Source organism: Aegilops tauschii, chromosome 2 (genome assembly GCF_002575655.3).
Source record: "Aegilops tauschii subsp. strangulata cultivar AL8/78 chromosome 2, Aet v6.0, whole genome shotgun sequence".
Taxonomy (NCBI): domain Eukaryota; kingdom Viridiplantae; phylum Streptophyta; class Magnoliopsida; order Poales; family Poaceae; genus Aegilops; species Aegilops tauschii.
The window spans coordinates 149,916,200-149,931,776 of NC_053036.3; the positions used below are offsets into that span (position 1 = coordinate 149,916,200).

Consider the following 15,577-nt stretch of genomic DNA (forward strand, 5'->3'; position numbering starts at 1 on the left):
CCACATATATTGTTCACCATTTGACCAAGTCAACAGTCAATGCTGAGTCAGCAATTGACTGGGTCCGTTGGACCCACCTGATAGCCTCTTTGTTGCAGCGCTGGGTACACTTATATGTGCCCATATCAGTTTAGCTTTTTACTAATTTAAATTTTGTTAATTAAAGAAGTTCCAAAAAAACGATTTAAAAACTTTAGAAAATCATATAAAATAATCCGTAGCTCAGATTAAAAAACTTTATATATGATAGTTGCTCAGAATGACGAGAAGAAGCCGAATACGCAACCCACATACGTGTCAGATGCCTCTAACTATCTGAACATGGAACATTTTCCCCTCCGGTCATCTGTCTGACACCGGTCCGGAACCGGGAAAACATTCCCGATTGAATTCCCCCTTCACCTATATCGTGTAGCCATACGTTAGGTCACACCCGGCACAACATATTGCCATGTTATGCTTTGTGATGTTATGTTTGCTTTATATTTACTGTTTCTTCCCCCTCTTCACTCCGGTAGACCCCGAGACCGATGTTGCCCCTGTGATCGACTACGTCGACGACGACCCCTCCTTGCCAGAGCAACTAGGCAAGCCCCCCCTTTGATCATCCCGAAATCGCCCATTCCTTTCTCTCATGATTGCATTAGATTTTGCTACTGTTATTGTTTGTTCCTATTCTGATGCATAGCCTGCTTTTGTAACCTGCTCATTGTACCTTACCTGCTTATCCTAAACTACTTAGTATAGGTTGGTTAGTGATCCATCAGTGAGCCCCACCTTGTCCTTGTTGCCCCTGCTTAATCATTGAAGACCCGATCAACGGGATCGAAGACCAGGCCCCGGCACCGCACATCACTTTCCCCTTAGTTGCTCGACACTACTGGGTTACTATCGAGTGCCGAGGGTGAGACCTCTACAGCACTTCTGATGTTAACCCTGTAGTGTAGCTATTCGGTCGTGGTCATCGAGGGTGATTCCATCTTAACCACTTCCGATACGACTCTGTCGTGCAACCCCTCAAGTGTGAACCTCGGGGTGGTTCCTCTTACGTTCACCTTGATGATTACATCGAGTGGAATTCACCGGGGGTGATTCCTTAGGTTTTCCCCTTGATGTTTGGACACACGGATACTTGGACTTTACCACTGTTACTTGGAAAGGCGGGTCGACCCTGAGGGGTACCCGCGAGTGATGTGGAGACGGGTTGACCTGGAGGGTGCCCGCGAGATAATTACGAGGCGTGGCCGGGCATTCCTAGCCCTTGCCGCAAGTCCTCGAGACGGGGCAACGGGGTCACATCTTTCGTGAGTCTCTGCTTGTTACCGCGTGCTCCTAATCCACTACGATTTGGATATTTGATCCAAGGGGCCTCTGGCCGGATAGCACTAACCATCACGTGGGCATAGTATGGGCGTTCTGCGTTGTATGCATCAGCCGAAGCTCAATAGACGTCAGCGACTGAGCGGCACGCGCCGGGTTGGACTGGTAAGCACCTGCCTTTTTAAGGGGGTAGCTAGGTTTGCTCACCGGCCGCGTTCGCAACGTGCAGGAGTTCCCGGGGAGATGGCCCATGACCCCTGGGGGCATAGGTTTAGTCCGGCGTGCTGGCCTCTCTATTAAGCCTAGGTCGGGTTGCGGCGTATTGTTTGGCCGAGGCCGGGCATGACCCAGGAAAGTGTGTCCGGCCGGAGTTAATCGAGCGTGGTGGGTAAGTTGGTGCACCCCTGCAGGGAAGAAAACATCTATCGATAGCCTGTCCTACGGTAACGGACACTTGGAGTTGTATCCCGATCGATACAACAAGAACTGGATACTTGTGATGAGAAATGGATTGTGATGATAACTCGATAGTATGGCTCTGGGATTGCTTTCTCGCAGGGAGTCGAGAAAGGATCTCCGGCCGAGGTTGATAACACTTCTACTACTTTACTTTATGCTACTCTTATCATTTCTGATGCTGCAAGATGCTTGAAGATGCTGAAGATGCTAGTCTTCGATAGGACTAGGCCTTCTCTCTATTCTGGCATTTCTGCAGCCCAGTCCACATATACAGCCTTCCTTTGATAATGTTGCATATGTAGTGTAGATCCTTGCTTGCGAGTACTTTGGATGAGTACTCACGGTTGCTTTGATTCCCCTTTTCCCCCTTTCTTCTTCTTTCCGGTTGATGCAACCAGATGTCGGAGCCCAGGAGCCAGATGCCACCGTCGATGCCTACTACTACGTGGAGACCGCCGACAACCAGGAGTAGTTAGGAGGCTCCCAGGCAGGAGGCCTTGCCTTTTCGATCAATGTTGCTTTTGTGCTAGCCTTCTTAAGGCAAACTTGTCTAACTCATGTCTGTACTCCGATATTGTTGCTTCCGCTGACTCTTGTGTATTCGAGCTTATGTATTCAAGCCCTCGAGGCCCCTGGCTTGTAATATAAAGCTTGTATTATTTTAATTTGTGTCTAGAGTTGTGTTGTGATATCTTCCCATGATTCCTTGATCTTGATCGTACACATTTGCGTGTATGATTAGTGTACGATTGAATTGAGGGCGTCACAAGTTGGTATCAGAGCCGACTGCCTGTAGGTAGCCCCCCTTACAACTCCTTGGCCAAAGTTGAGTCTAGTCATCCAAAACTGTTTTACTAACTTGGCTATGTGGCTTACGGGCCCACGTCGCCGATGGGTGGTACTAGGATCTTTTATTCCTCGTCTATACTCTGGGATTCTAATCTCTCTTCTATTCAGGTTAAACATTTTACTAACTCCGACATTAGGTTCTCGTACCCACTTCCTCCCGGAGAGCCCCGACGTTACCGATGACCGCCTGCTTCGCCAGAAGATTCTGCGGATACTCCTCGATGTTTCTCAAGACTCTGTGCCCACTGCCTTACAGTTCCTGACCACCGGTAATTCTCGTGAATAACCTCCTTGCCGCTTGTACCTTCGTCCCCAGTTGCTCATGTTGTTACAAGATACCCCTAGGACTCTCCGTTGTTCCGAGAATCCTTGTGCCTTCTGCTTTGCAGCTTCTTTTTGCACTAAGGATAATTCACTTAACCGGGGTCCGCTCATCCCCAGTTGTTCATATGCTTTTCCAAAATACTTGTAAATACTATCCGATCTTCCGAGAATCCTCTTCAAACTATTGCTCTGCAAATACTTGTCTGCTTGCATTATGGATGCTTTCCATATGTGTAGCAATATTCATTAGTATCCTTTGACACCATCATTTTGATCCTATCAATTCAACATGTGTGTGAAAGCACGCAATCATTAGTTGATCCTTCTAAATTATCTTTCCGTCTCAGACGTCATTTTGAACATGAGCTGGTTCTCGACCAATCTATTTGTCATCGATTGTGCCCCTAGGTCTATTCTACTTATCCATCCTTCATCAGAGTGTCTGCTTCTGATTCCCCGAATTGGAAATCATAATTCCTTTGTATTTAAGCTTTGGAATTATCAAATATTTCCAAAATCCGATGCCTCTGCATTATTTCTTCTTCTGGTTGAATATCGATACTCACATTAGCTCCGTTGTGGATCGTCGGATCCATTATTGAATTATCATCCGACAGTGTCCTTCATATTCAAAGAACCTCGTGAAGTTCTTTACCAAATACATAATGCCTTTGGTAATTGTATCCTCTCCTTTTGTCAACCATGCTCTGCTTTCGAGCTTGTGTTGTTTACTTCTAAAGTTTGTGGAATAGGTTCCTAAGATGCCCCTATGGGTTGAACCTATGCCTCCCATAATCCGTTTGAACCCGAGAGTTTTAACGAGTCTTACTCTTCTGGTGTTTTGCCAGATAACATTTCAACCCTACAACTTCATTGAACGCGAGAAGTGAATGAAAGGTTATGCATTGGAGAAGTGGGAGTCGACCTTGAACTTTGTGTTCATGCCCATGGACCTAATGTGGATCTTATCATGGAAGCTTCTTGTGATATAATAATCCCCTTATTATTAGCTCTTACGGTATCTATGTTTGGTCCTTGGCAACCGTGGTTCTGACCATGATTGTTTCCCTTTAATTCCATTTCTCGGCCAAGTTAAAACACTTGTCTTCTGCAGATCAATGCATCTCCGCAACCTCTATTTTGATCTTCCTTCGAGTATTACCCTCCGGTACCTCGAGAATATCAAAGAACTGTGTTGCTTCCTATGAGTCTCCATCTAGTATTGCTTCTCACCGATTTCAGATTTCCCCCAGGATCTGAGTTAATTAATCATTCGAGGACACCGATAAGTGAAACGGTTGAATTGGTTCCGCACTCCGATTCTATAACTCTAAGTAATTTTCATTGCTTACGAGTTTAATAATCCTTCTAGTCATTCCTCGCCTGGCCGGCTATGTCATTATCATGCTAAATTTTAACTGTGCTACCTGGTCCTTCTTCCCGGAGCGTAATTTTCGATGATAAGATAAGCTTACATCGATCTTTCTCGTCATATCATTTCACCTTGAACAGCAAGTTCGATTTCGACTTTGTGTCGTACTCATGGTTCCAATAGCCTTTCGCTTCGTCCTTCCTGTTGCTTGATGGCATCGCTCCTCGATGGCAGCTTCATAGAGCCTCTCGACAAAGGCTTCGTGATTAGCATCAACATTTTGACTTCTGTTGAAATGACAATTGAATTCATGGTGAGAAATACCATCCTTGACCATCGATGATTTGAGTTATCATCGACAACCCCCCCCCCCTTGTCTTCTTTCCAACACATGATTGAATGGGCCCACCACGTACTTGGAACATCGTTGTTCTTTGAGTATTCCTTGTGATCTTCAACTCCAACCCCTACTTGGAACACCATGTTAATGCTACCTCGGAGCATGACTGAGGTTTTCCGAATATCAATAAGAAAATTGGAAGCACATTGTCGAATGTTCTTGATCTATTATCCAAACACCGTTGTATGGGTAATATCATGATTGTTCCCTCGCCCCCTTTATCTAAATGCTTTTGAACTTGCTGTCATATCATGTATATCCTGCTCTGCTTCCCCTTGGGAAGGATATACTCCCAATTCTGGTGTGTAAACACATTTTCCTTTCCATTGGTCTGATTAATCCGATAATTTCATTTTCCTTTCCATTGGTTTGTTTAACCTTCTTGTGATCTATATGATATAAGCAGAAATAATTCCCTACTTATAAAATGTCCCGATGTACAACCTTGTCAGTGAGACCCTGTTACTATTGTTCATGACATTCCGGTAACCACCGATGGACGCGAACCTTGCCGATTGGTCCGCCTCGTTCAACGAGCAGGAATATGGTTCTCTTCGTCCCTCTCCCTTGGTACCAACGTGGTTGCCAACATAACTGGCAGACTATCCTCCGACAAAGCTTGCTATCATAACCGTGTAACATGTCACCGCTCTTTCTACTTTTAACCCACATGGTGGGCCCATAACCCACAGTTCCACAGGATCAGAACCTGACTCTCCTGTATATCCTTTATTCCGAAGTATCATTTGCTCTTGGCTTTGTGTGTTGTCACAAGCCACCGTCCGAGAGATGATCTTATTCTCGATGCACTGAACCCCTTTCACACTCTGTTTCAGACATCGAACGATTGCCTACCTGGTTGAAGCTTCTTAATGCACCTCCTTACCTTGCTCTCGACGTCCTTCTTGAATTTCGACTCAAGAGTTGCCTCTATGTCACGTTCACTGAGATAGCCCCCAGGTACCTATCTTGTGTTGAGCTCCGTCCCTCCCGAGTCTTTCCCCCTTACTCCACCCCTTAAATCTCGGGACGAGATTTCTTGTGGTGGAGGAGAATTGTGACGCCCGGATAATTAAGCTACAATAATCCCAAGCTAATGGTGCCATGTCATCATGTTACTGTTGCTAATCTTCACTTGATCCAAATCACCATTCAAATTCAAATCCAATCTAAAGTCAAAAATTCTTATTTGTGAGACATGAAATCTAAAATGTTCATCTTGTGGCAAATAGTCATTTGTTAATATTGGTGGTGAACCAACATTTTTGCAAGGTGTTTAAATGGCCTAAACCAATTAAAACAGTGACCTAAGCAATAGATTAAATGCCTTTTTCATTTATTAAAAAATGCAAGCTATTTCAAAAGCCTCGCAATCTTTTTATGGCAGCGCCCAATAATTCTTTGAAATTGTTTGGCCAGTGGCATATTTTTGCAAAGTCCTTGGTGGCTAAAAGAAAAAAAGGGCAAAAGCTGCAAAAAAAGGAAAAGAAAAAGCCCTCCTCCCTGCTGGGCCTTGACCCAGATGGCCAACCGGCCCAACTGGCCAACAGGCCGTCAGTCCAGCCCACCCCCTGCCTACACCTAACCCCTTCCCCGTGACCTAATTGCCGCACCCCACTCCCCACTCGCTCCTCCCACGTTCCCCTCTCTCCCTCGTCTCCTCCCCCCGTCTGGATCGAGGCAGAGGAGCCAGATCCCCCGCCGCCCCGATGCCCGTCGCCTCCTCGACCCTGACACGCTACCTCGCCGCTTGCCGGACTGCCACGCCGCCGCTCGGAACCCCCCCCCCCTCGCCGGACCGCCTCCCTGCCAAGCGCCTCCTCGTCCTCGACCTCCTCCCCAATGGCTCCCCGACGCCAACGCCGTTCGCCGTCGCCGCCACCTCGCCCCGCCGCTGTTCCACCTCGCCGGACCTCCCCAGGCCTCGCCGCACCGTTCCCCGGCACCAGGGGTGAGCTCACGCGCCCCGCTTCCCCTATTCCCCCTCGTCCCGAAACGTCATGGCCGCTGCCGATCGCACCTCATGCGCGTCACCGCGCCTACCTACGCCTGCGGCCGCTCACTCGCTGCACGCTGCCGCCAGCGCCCTCCTGCTGCCGACCACGCTCGACGCTGCTCGCCGACTCAAGCACTCCAGCGCGCCCGCCCATGCACCCCTCGGCCACCGGAATCGGCCGGCCGGCGATCCCCGCCGTGGCCTTGTGCCCGGCGTGCGCCATGGGGATGGCCTCTGCTGGCCCTGTGCGCTGTCTAGGGGGCAGTTTAATTAGTGTTTAGGGTTACTTAGGATTAACCATAGACACTGACGTGTGGGCCCCCTATTAAATAACTAGTTTAAAATAATCCTAATGTAATATGTGACAATGATAGATGGGGTCCACTGCTAAGTTAAATGCTAAATCATTGTTAAATTTACCAATGAGAATGACATGCGGGTCCCACATATACTGTTCACCATTTGACCAAGTCAACAGTCAATGCTGAGTCAGGAATTGACTGGGTCCGTTGGACCCACCTGATAGCCTCTTTGTTGCAGCGCTGGGTACACTTATATGTGCCCATATCAGTTTAGCTTTTTACTAATTTAAATTTTGTTAATTAAAGAAGTTCCAAAAAAACGTTTTAAAAACTTTAGAAAATCATATAGAATAATCTGTAGCTTAGATTATATGAAAGTTGCTCAGAATGACGAGACGAACCAGAATACGCTACCCACATACCTGTCAGATGCCTCTAACTATCTGAACATGGAACATTTCCCCTCCGGTCATCTGTCTGACACCGGTCCGGAACCGGGAAAACATTCCCGGTTGAATTCCCCCTTCACCTATATCGTGTAGCCATACGTTAGGTCACACCCGGCACAACATATTGCCATGTTATGCTTTTTGATGTTATGTTTGCTTTATATTTACTGTTTCTTCCCCCTCTTCTCTCTGGTAGACCCCGAGACCGATGTTGCCAATGTGATCGACTACGTCGACGACGACCCCTCCTTGCCAGAGCAACCAGGCAAGCCCCCCCTTTGATCATCCCGAAATCGCCCATTCCTTTCTCTCATGCTTGCATTAGATTTTGCTACTGTTATTGTTTGTTCCTATTCTGATGCATAGCCTGCTTTTGTAACCTGCTCATTGTACCTTACCTGCTTATCCTAAACTGCTTAGTATAGGTTGGTTAGTGATCCATCAGTGACCCCCACCTTATCCTTGTTGCCCCTGCTTCATCATTGAAGACCCGATCAACGGGATCGAAGACCAGGCCCTGGCACCGCACATCACTTTCCCCTTAGTTGCTCGACACTACTGGGTTACTATCGAGTGCCGAGGGTGAGACCTCTACAGCACTTCTGATGTTAACCCTGTAGTGTAGCTATTCGGTCGTGGTCATCGAGGGTGATTCCGTCTTAACCACTTCCGATACGACTCTGTCGTGCAACCCCTCAAGTGTGAACCTCGGGGTGGTTCCTCTTACGTTCACCTTGATGATTACATCGAGTGGAATTCACCGGCGGTGATTCCTCAGGTTTTCCCCTTGATGTTTGGACACACGGATACTTGGACTTTACCACTGTTACTTGGAAAGGCGGGTCGACCCTGAGGGGTACCCGCGAGTGATGTGGAGACGGGTTGACCTGGAGGGTGCCCGCGAGATAATTACGAGGCGTGGCCGGGCATTCCTAGCCCTTGCCGCAAGTCCTCGAGACGGGGCAACGGGGTCACATCTTTCGTGAGTCTCTGCTTGTTACCGCGTACTCCTAATCCACTACGATTTGGATATTTGATCCGAGGGGCCTCTAGGTTGGGTTGCGGCGTATTGTTTGGCCGACGCCGGGCATGACCCAGGAAAGTGTGTCCGACCGGAGTTAATCAAGCGTGGTGGGTAAGTTGGTGCACCCCTGCAGGGAAGAAAACATCTATCGATAGTCTGTCCTACGGTAACGGACACTTGGAGTTGTATCCCGATCAATACAACAAGAACTGGATACTTGTGATGAGAAATGGATTGTGATGATAACTCGATAGTATGGCTCTGGGATTGCTTTCTCGCAGGGAGTCGAGAAAGGATCTCCGGCCGAGGTCGATAACACTTCTACTACTTTACTTTACGCTACTCTTATCTTTTCTGATGCTGCAAGATGCTTGAAGATGCTGAAGATGCTAGTCTTTGATAGGACTAGGCCTTCTCTCTATTCTGGCATTTCTGCAGCCCAGTCCACATATACAGCCTTCCTTTGATAATGTTGCATATGTAGTGTAGATCCTTGCTTGCGAGTACTTTGGATGAGTACTCACGGTTGCTTTGCTTCCCCTTTTCCCACTTTCTTCTTCTTTCCGATTGATGCAACCAGATGTCGGAGCCCAGGAGCCAGATGCCACCATCGATGCCTACTACTACGTGGAGACCGCCGACGACCAGGAGTAGTTAGGAGGCTCCCAGGCAGGAGGCCTTGCCTTTTCGATCGATGTTGCTTTTGTGCTAGCCTTCTTAAGGCAACTTGTCTAACTCATGTCTGTACTCTGATATTGTTGCTTCCGCTGACTATTGTGTATTCGAGCTTATGTATTCAAGCCCTCGAGGCCCCTGGCTTGTAATATAAAGCTTGTACTATTTTAATTTGTGTCTAGAGTTGTGTTGTGATATCTTCCCGTGAGTCCTTGATCTTGATTGTACACATTTGCGTGTATGATTAGTGTACGATTGAATTGAGGGCGTCACACTCCTACACCAATTAGTGAGGAAGCTAATGATGATGATCATGTAACTTCAAATCAAGTTACTACCGAACCTCGTAGGTCAACCAGAGTAAGATCCGCACCAGAGTGGTACGGTAATCCTGTTCTGGAGGTCATGTAACTTGACCATGACGAACCTACGAACTATGAGGAAGCGATGATGAGCCCAGATTCCGCGAAATGGCTTGAGGCCATGAAATCTGAGATGGGATCCATGTATGAGAACAAAGTGTGTACTTTGGTTGACTTGCCCGATGATCGGCAAGCCATCGAGAATAAATGGATTTTCAAGAAGAAGACTGACGCTGACGATAATGTTACTGTCTATGAACCTCGACTTGTTGCAAAAGGTTTTTCGACAAGTTCAAGGAGTTGACTACGATGAGACCTTCTCACCGTAGCGATGCTTAAGTCCGTCTGAATCATGTTAGCAATTGCCGCATTTTATGATTATGAAATTTGGCAAATGGATGTAAAGACTACATTCCTGAATGGATTTCTGGAAGAAGAGTTGTATATGACGCAACCTAAAGGTTTTATCGATCCAAAGGATGCTAACAAAGTGTGCAAGCTCCAACGATCCATTTATGGACTAGTGCAAGCATCTCGGAGTTGGAATAAACGTTTTGATAGTGTGATCAAAGCATATGGTTTTGTACAGACTTTTGGAGAAGCCTGTATTTAGAAGAAAGTGAGTGGGAGCTCTGTAGCATTTCTTATATTATATGTGGATGACATATTGTTGATTGGAAATGGTATAGAATTTCTGGATAGCATAAAAGGATACTTGAACAAGAGTTTTTCAATGAAAGACCTCGGTGAAGCTGCTTATATATTGGGCATCAAGATCTATAGAGATAGATCGAGACGCTTAATTGGACTTTCACAAAGCACATACCTTGATAAATTTTGAAGAAGTTCCAAATGGATCAAGCAAAGAAAGGGTTCTTGCCTGTGTTACAAGGTGTGAAATTGAGTCAGACTCAATGCCCGACCACTGCAGAAGATAGAGAAAAATGAAAGGTGTTCCCTATGCTTCAGTCATAGGCTCTATCATGTATGCAATGTTGTGTACCAGACCTGATGTGAGCCTTGCTATTAGTTTAGCAGGGAGGTACCAAAGTAATCCAGGAGTGGATCACTGGACAGCGGTCAAGAACATCCTGAAATACCTGAAAAGGACTAAGGATATGTTTCTAGTTTATGGAGGTGACAAAGAGCTCGTCGTAAATGGTTACGTCGATGCAAGCTTTGACACTGATCCGGATGACTCTAAGTAACAAACCGGATACGTATTTATATTGAACGGTGGAGCTATCAGTTGGTGCAGTTCTAAGCAAAACGTCATGGCGGGATCTACATGTGAAGCGGAGTACATAGCTGCTTCGGAAGCAGCAAATGAAGGAGTCTGGACGAAGGAGTTCATGTCCGATCTAGGTGTCATACCTAGTGCATCGGGTCCAATGAAAATCTTTTGTGACAATACTGGTGCAATTGCCTTGGCAAAGGAATCCAGATTTCACAAGAGAACCAAGCACATCAAGAGACGCTTCAATTCCATCCGCGATCAAGTCAAGGAGGGAGACATAGAGATTTGCAAGATACATACAGATCTGAATGTTGCAGACCCGTTGACTAAGCCTCTCTCATGAGCAAAACATGATCAGCACCAAGACTCCATGGGTGTTAGAATCATTACTGTGTAATCTAGATTATTGACTCTAGTGCAAGTGGGAGACTGAAGGAAATATGCCCTAGAGGCAATAATAAAGTTGCTATTTATATTTCCTTCTATCATGATAAATGTTTATTATTCATGCTAGAATTGTATTAACTGGAAACTTAGTACATGTGTGAATACATAGACAAACAAAGTGTCACTAGTATGCCTCTACTTGACTAGCTCGTTGAATCAAAGATGGCTATGTTTCCTAGCCATAGACATGAGTTGTCATTTGATTAACGGGATCACATCATTAGAGAATGATGTGATTGACTTGACCCATTCCGTTAGCTTAGCACTTGATCGTTTAGTATATTGTTATTGCTTTCTTCATGACTTATACATGTTCCTATGACTATGAGATTATGTAACTCCCGAATACCGGAGGAACACTTTGTGTGCTACCAAACGTCACAACGTAACTGGGTGATTATAAAGGTGCTCTACACGTGTCTCCGATGGTACTTGTTGAGTTGGCATAGATCGAGATTAGGATTTTTCACTCCTATTGTCGGAGAGGTATCTCTGGGCCCTCTCGGTAATGCACATCATTATAAGCCTTGCAAGCAATGTGACTAATGAGTTAGTTGCGGGATGATGCATTACAGAACGAGTAAAGAGACTTGTCGGTAACGAGATTGAACTAGGTATTGAGATACCGACGATCGAATCTCGGGCAAGTAACATACCGATGACAAAGGGAACAACGTATGTTGTTATGCGGTTTGACTGATAAAGATCTTCGTAGAATATGTGGGAGCCAATATGAACATCCAGGTTCCGCTCTTGGTTATTGACCGGAGACGTGTCTCGGTCATGTCTACATAGTTCTCGAACCCGTAGGGTCCGCACGCTTAAAGTTCGGTGACGATCGGTATTATGAGTTTGGAAAACGTTTAAAAACATCCGGCTGATCTTTATCTCTCTTAAGCCTCCTTCTCCGAGCACCACGTGTCCGCTCAGCCTGTCCACCGCTTCCCCCCTTCCCCCACCCTTATCCTAGCTCTACGAAGCTGCTCCACCACACATTTTCTTTCTTCTCTCTTTTTCCTATCTCATTGCTAGAGGAGAGGAGTCATAGCGAGCACCACCACCACCATAGCTAGGAAATCAGAAGAGTGTCACGACCCATGACAGAGTTTGATGCCGGCCGCTGGCACTAGCAACTGGAGCTCCTCCGCTGCATCGCTAGAGGTGTAGTAGCTACAAAGCAGCGTCCATGGAGTGGAGCCATGGAGAACACCACCACAGCAGCGGGGGACCGTGAGTTGCTGCCGATGTGAAACGATGCTCGTCGACGAACGTGAGTGCTGCAACGCGTCCACAGCTGCGGGATGTGACACACCAACTTGTCCACGGCCGTCGCACTGTGTTGCAACCTCGACTGCGTTGCAATGAAGCCTCGTGCTTCCATGGAGCACTCGCGTGACGGTGGCGGAGCTGCAATGGAGCGCTCCTCGCCGGTGGCGGAGGAGCTGTAATGGAGCGGACATCGACGGCGGCGGAGGAGCTGCAATGGAGTACTCGTCTCCCGCGGAGGAGCTGCAATGGAGTGGTCATCGCCGGTAGCGGAGGAGCTGCAATGGAGCACCCGACGCCCGCGGAGGAGCCGCAATGGAGCGCTCGTCGCCGGCGGCGGAGGAGCTGCAATGGGGCACTCGCTCCCGCGGAGTAGCTAGCTGCAATGGCACGGTCGTCGCCGACGGTAGAAGGGCTGCAATGGAGCGCTTGACGCCCGCAGAGGAGCAGCAGTGGAGCGCTCGTTGCCGGCAGCGGAGGAACTGCAATGGAGCGCTCGTCGTCGGTTGCTGAGCTGCAATGGAGCGCTCCGATACAGCACTCATGCGAGGTGTCTCGGTGCTGCATCCCAATGTTTGCCGACGGCTCTTGGGGGAGCTCGAGCGAGCGCGGCATGGCGGCTGCAACTGCGAGCTTGTCAGAGCTCAACGCCCTATCTAGGGATCCCGTCTGTTTGGGAGGGGGGGTTGGATTTGCGTTGGCTGTGAGCCTGTGATGGGGGAAAGATGAAGGCCCCGACGGTGTTTTATTGCGTGAGAACGACGTGGCAAAGTTGACTTAATCCAACGTTTGTTGGGGCTTTGATCGGACGTCTGGGGACCCGACTAATTTCCTGGGAATCAGTCGGGTGATTTGTAGCAGCCACCTATGAGTTTATGTGTTTTGATGTACCGATAGTTCGAAGTCCCAGATGTGATCACGGACATGACGAGGAGTCTCGAAATGGTCGAGACATAAAGATTGATATATTGGACGACTATATTCGGACAACGAAAGTGTTCCGGGGGTCATCGGATATTTATCGGAGTGCCGGGGGGTTATCAGAACCCCCGGGGGGACTATTGGGCCTACATGGGCCATAGGGAAGAGGGGAGGCAGCCCACAAGGGGCAGACGCACCCCCTCCCTATAGGGAGTCCGAATTGGACTAGTGTAACACCCACGATGTGGCTATATCTCCCACGTGTCGAGGCACGACTTGGAGGCATAACCGCATGGTGGTTTTGTCGCAAGAAGGGTCATATTCACACAATCCCATGTAATGAACAAGAATGGGATAAAGAGTTGGCTTACAATCGCCACTTCACACAATACATAAATAAGTCATACATCAGAGTACACACATAGTACGACTACGGACAAATCCAAATGAAAAGAAGATAACCCCAAATGCTAGATCCCCGATCGTCCCAACTGGGCTCCACTACTGATCATCGAGAAACGAAACATAGTAACGACTAAGGTCCTCGTCGAACTCCCATTTGAGCTTCGCTGCGTCGTCTGCACTGGTATCGTCGGCACCTGCAACTGTTTTGGTAGTATCTGGTGAGTCACGAGGACTCAGCAATCTCACACCCGCGAGATCAAGACTATTTAAGCTTATGGGTAGGATGGGGTAATGAGGTGGAGTTGCAGCAAGCACTAAGCATATATGGTGGCTAACGTATGCAAATAAGAGCGAGAAGAGAAGCAACGCAACGGTCGAGACGCTATAAGTGATCAAGAAGTGATCCTGAAACTACTTACGTTCAAACATAACCCAAACCGTGTTCACTTCCCGGACTCCGCCGAAAAGAGACCATCACGGTTACACATGCGGTTGATGTATTTTAATTAAGTCAAGTGTCAAGTTCTCTACAACCGGATATTAACAAATTCCCATCTGCCACATAACCGCGGGCACGGCTCTCGAAAGTTTATACCCTGCAGGGGTGTCCCAACTTAGCCCATCACAAGCTCTCACGGTCAACGAAGGATAATCCTTCTCCCGGGAACACCCGATCAGTCTCGGAATCCCGGTTACAAGACATTTCGACAACGGTAAAACAAGACCAGCAAAGCCGCCCGACTGTGCCGACAAATCCTGATAGGAGCTGCACATATCTCATTCTCAGGGCACACCGGATGAGACATCCTACGAGTAAAACCAAGCCTCAAGTTTCCCCGAGGTGGCCTCGCAGTCTACTCGGTTTGGACCAGCACTCAGAGGAGCACTGGCCCGGGGGGGTTAAATAAAGATGACCCTTGAGTCTGCAGAACCCAAGGGAAAAGGGGATAGGTGGTAGAAAATGGTAAAACCAAGGTTGGGCCTTGCTGGAGGAGTTTTATTCAAAGCGAACTGTCAAGGGGGTCCCATAAATCCCCAACCGCATAAGGAACACAAAATCAAGGAACATAACACCGGTATCGTGGCCCACGCACGGGATGACGGAGTCAACGGGCACGGCCGAGCGTTCTCCTGCTCGATTCTGAAGAACAGGAACAGCAGCAGGCACTAGCGATGCAGAAGACGACGCAAGGAGGCGTTGGAAGCAGAGGAGGCAGGGCGAGGGCGCACGGGAACCGGCCGGATCCGAGGCCACGACGGCAAAGCAGAGGAGATCGGGGCCGGACGCGAACTTGACGGCGGCTGGGTAAAATGGCGACGAGGCGGGGTCCTGGTTCAGAGAGAGATGTGAGAGGAGGGACTAGAAAGCAGGGGAGGGGAAGGAAGGAGCGACGCAGGGCTCATCTGCTGGTCGGCTGGACGGCGAGGCAAGGAGAGGCAGCACGGGCGCTGGAGGCGTGGACGAACGGCGGCGCGGGGAAGGGGCTTCTGACGCGGGGCTGCGAGGACGGACGTGGGGTGGACTGCTGCCGGCGCTGGGGGTGCTCGGGCGCATGAGCAGGGGAAGCCTTGCTCCGATCGAGGCAGAGGAGAAGCAAGGTGGCGGTGGCCTTGCGGGTGGCTGCGGCAGACCCGGTCGCCGGAGACGACGGCAGGCGTACTGGAGGAGAGGCGCTGGGCTCGGTGGTGCTCCGGAGTCGAGGTGGGAGATGGATCGATGGATTGGTCCGGTGGGGAAAACGAGGTGGAGCTCGGTGGGGGTGGATTGA

General features: G+C 48.5%; 1 pseudogene; it reads left to right on the top strand.

Annotated features, from left to right (window-relative positions):
- Positions 1 to 12,470: 12,470 nt before the first annotated feature.
- LOC109750537 (uncharacterized) lies at positions 12,471 to 13,189 on the top strand (annotated as a pseudogene).
- Positions 13,190 to 15,577: the final 2,388 nt, after the last annotated feature.